Source organism: Triticum dicoccoides, chromosome 3A, assembly GCF_002162155.2.
Source record: "Triticum dicoccoides isolate Atlit2015 ecotype Zavitan chromosome 3A, WEW_v2.0, whole genome shotgun sequence".
In the NCBI taxonomy this organism is placed as follows: Eukaryota; Viridiplantae; Streptophyta; class Magnoliopsida; order Poales; family Poaceae; genus Triticum; species Triticum dicoccoides.
In genome coordinates this window covers 3,622,743-3,627,196 of record NC_041384.1, presented here as the reverse complement: position 1 = coordinate 3,627,196, position 4,454 = coordinate 3,622,743, and positions in this window count along the sequence as shown.

The following is a 4,454-nucleotide window of genomic DNA, read 5'->3' as shown; positions in this document are numbered from 1 at the left end:
GTTGGAGTATCTGTGGCCATATGAGAAAGCATTACACTGTAATAACTCTTAGCAGAGAAACCTCCTTTACCAGGTGTCCATGACCAGTAATCTGGTATCTGTGTATCAGCATGAAGATCAAAAAGACCAGACTGGACAACATTCAGTTCATCCATTGCTTCTAGCGACAAGGGCAAATGGAAAAGATCAGCCATATTAGGTGTGCTGAGAACCTCTCGTACCGACACCTTGTCATCAATGACAAAAGAGAATAGTCTCTGAAATCTCTCTCTGAGGGGAGTAGATGAGCCGAGGAACACCCAAGCATCATACCAAAAAAGAACAGAGTCCCCCATGTTGATGATTACCTCTGAGTAGAGTCTGAAAACATCATTAAGCTTAAGGATATCTCCACCAGTAAGAACCACATGAAACTGTGCCATGAGGAACAACACCATCATAATAAGTGTTCCAGATGAGAGTAACCCATGGAATATCTGCTTTGTTATAAAACTTGGATAGGTGCTTGGACAAAAGAGCTCTGTTTAGGATACTGAGATTAAGTATCCCCATGCCACCTTTATCTTTGGGTCTGCACACAAGTGGCCAAGCTGCAAGTGATTGCCTAGGAGTATCAGAATTTCCTCTCCATAAACATTACCTCATAATCCTTTCAAGTTGCTTTATAATGCCAGCTGGCAAACTTAAACTGCAAAGAAAGTAAATAGGCAAAGAGGACAATACTGACTGGAGGAGTTGTAACCGAGCACCCTGATTGAGAAGACTTGAACTGGCAGATAACCTTCTTTCAACCCTATCAACCACAGGAAACAAGTCTTCGATTTTGAGTTTAGTTGTTCCCACAGGAAGCCCCAGATAAGTAAAGGGGAGGGTTCCAACTTGGCAGCCGAAAACAGCAGCCAACCGGGCCGTTTCTGCATCATCCACATTAATAGGCAAAATGCAAGATTTATGGAAGTTTACTCGAAGACCTGTGGAGGCATGGAAATCTTGAAGCATTTCCTTCAGAGCTAAAAGCTGCGAATCCACCGTAGGTACAATGAGAAGAGTGTCATCAGCATATTGCACTATAGGGAACTCTGGATCATGTGATTCAATAGGTAGGGAGAGAACACCAGATCTGAGCATATGATTGACCAGGGTTTGCAACAGGTCAGCTGCAAGGACAAACAAAAGGGGTGACAGTGGATCACCTTGCCGCACTCCCCTTTTACAGCTAAATTGCTTTCCGGGCACCCCGTTTAAAATGACAGAGGAAGTACCCGAGGACAGTAGCTCTCTTATCCAACCAATCCATTTGCTATCAAATCCTTTGTGATGCAAAAGTCGGAGAATTAGATCATGTTCAACAGTATCGAAGGCTTTGGCGAAATCCAACTTGAGAATCAAAATGGGTTTCTTGGATTGGTGACACTGGTGGATATATTCTAAAGTCCAAGCAATACAATCATGTATAGATCTACACTTAAGGAACCCATATTGATTTTTGTGAATGCACTTTAGGATCACCCCCTGTAATCTGTTGGCCAACAGCTTCGTCAAAAACTTCAGGCAAGTGTTGGTCAAAGAAATAGGTCTGAAGTCATTAGGACTTTCAGGTGAAAGTTTTTTTGGAATTAGGGTGATTAAAGACCCATTGATGCTGCTAATAGTGATCTTGCCATCATAGAGATCTTGAAATAACTGCAAGAAGTCATCCTTAATGATGTGCCAGCAACGTTTGACAAACAAACCAGTAAAACCATCAGGGCCTGGTGCCCTGTCAGTAGGCAGAGATTTTAGCACTTCATTTATTTCCTCTTCAGAAAAGGGAGCACATAAGCTATCCAGATTATTCACTCGTTCAATCAGTGAGGCTAAGTCAAACTTCATATCAATCTCTTCAGAAACACCCATTCTGTCCTTGAATGTACCCCATAACATACCAGCCATCTGCTGGTGATCAGAGACAACAGTACCGTCTTCATTCTGCAGAGTGGAAATTGAGTTTCTCCGAAAACGTTCAGTTGCCATTGCTCGGAAAAACTTAGAGTTTTCTTCCCCAACTTTTATCCACCGAACGGTACACCTCTGTTTCCAGTATAAAAACTGTAGATGGAGAATTTCCTCAATATGAAGTTTCACTATTTTCCTGAAATTAAATTCAGGTCTCGTTAAAGGCCTTAACTCCTCAAGATCATCAAAAAATATTACCACCTTGTTACACGGTGCAATGGCTTTCTTGAGTTTAGAGAGGCTGATGTACCAATGTTTAAGAGCATTCCGAAGCCTTTTGAACTTTTCTATCAAACAAGTTGCAGAATTTGTTCTCTTGGTTGGTGCACTCCGTGATTGTTCCACATAGTCAAAGAAACCTGGCAGATCCACCCAATAGTTTTCAAACCGAAAAATCTTGGACTTGGGGATAGTTGTTGCAATGGAGACAACACAAGGTACATGGTCCGAGGCTGTTCTTGCTAAAGGAAAGACCATGGTGTTAGGATACTCATTAATCCAAGTGGAGGAAGTAAAAAACCAGTCCAATTGCTCCAGCAACGGGTTTTCTTGCATGTTAGACCATGTGTATGATCTTCCTTTTAAAGGTAACTCAACTAGACCAAGGTGGCCGATGACCTCATTGAAGAGGAAGATATCATTTATGTCTCCTCCTGGCAAGTTTCTATCTTGTAGTTGTAAAAACATGTTCCTTATGCAGAACAGATCCATTTATTTATTTATATAATTGCGAAACCTGATACTTGTGTTCTTGTTTCTCTTTCAAAGTCGTATCTCTTATGCCAGGTAGAACTTTAGGGAAGATAGTGAGCCAAACCATCTTGAAGAGAGCGAGATGACCCCAAGGTCCTGTCTTGATGAAGACTGTGAGTTGAAGCTACTCACAAGCCGCTGTGAGACAACCTCTGTGCAGTCGCTGCCTCAATCAGTTCAACTGCTTCAGTCTCAACTTAAAGCGGAAAGACTTGCTTCAGCTTAGCACCAACTTGATGTCAATGATGCAATGAAGATCTCAGAGGACTGCCTTGCGGGCTTTGGTGGTATACAACTAGGGATAGAGCATCTATCGTTGACACAATTGAGGTCTCATCATCTTGTTTGGCTGCTTGCGGTGCCCGTCCTGGCCAGGCCTAATGCTTTCTAAAGTGCTCTCAGTTTTTATATTCTTTTGTTGGTGCATTTATATACACTAGTGGCTACCTATGATGCCCAGTGTATGTAATCCGTGGTCACGTTGCACTTTATTATCACTGGTGGCGAACTTTGATGCCAAGTGGATGTAATATGTCGTAATTTGTTTATGGCATAGTTTAGGTTTATTCTGGGTTGGTATGCTGTAATTTATGCTGGAAGGTTCAATGGATCTCAATGTTGTCGGTCTTCAGGCTTGGCCCGTTACTCATATGGGCTAAAACATGGGCCTATAATCATCTTGGGCCATTAGCAGGTCTAAACGTATTGTAGTTTTCCGCCTTTAACAGGTCGAGTAAAGTTCTGGCCAGCTGGGCCAGAGAATGCCATGGGCTTTTAACAGGCTAAAACTAGATTGGGCTAGCGTTGAGCCGAAAAACTCGCGGGCCAATACAGTCCGAAACTGCCTAAGGCCCATGTTTCGCCCAAATAGGACAAGCCGTTAACAGGCCAAAATATATCTCGGGCCCTGTTTGGCCCAATAAAATTATGGGCTTTAAGCAGGCTGGTATCAACATGGGCCATAGGCCCAACAGTGTCAAGGGCCATAATCAGATGGGTTGTAAGCAGGCCGGATTCAACGCGGGCTGTAATTAGGCCCAACTATTACACGGGCCATTAACAGGCCAATAGCCCTGTTGGGCTGAAATTTATCCACAAAGACTATGGGCCGTTAAGAGGCCTAAAGTTAGTTCGGACAAGAAATAGCTCAGTTTCTGCATGGGCTGTTAAATGGCCTAAACTTAAACCAGGTCGACAACGTCTGAGATGCACCACGGGCTGCTAATAGGCCGAAACTATTATCGGGCCAAACTAGTAAACGGGCATTTAACAGGCTGAAATACAAAGTTGGCTTAGAATGGGCCCAAAAGAACAGTGGACTATTAACGGGCCTGATACAATATGGGTCATAATTTGACCCCGAACATGACAGGCTATGAATGGGCCTGATCTGATATGGGCCTTAATTTGACCCAAAACATGGCAGGCTGTTAATGGGCCAGCCCACTTGTGTCTAAAAAAATATGGTGGGCCTTTAGCTGGGCCGGCCTTTTTACCTTAAATGGGCCACTGTTGGGCTGTGCCACATGTTGACATACCATAGGCGTCTTCTGTCCATTGTAGGGATGACATCTGTCCCAACGATGAGCTGACACGTGCATTATCCGACGAATGAGAATTTTACACATGGAAAATCCCCATTGGTCGGGGCTATTAAGGGCTTATCGGATCCAAAACGGAACCCGATAGCTTAATGGCGACCCGTT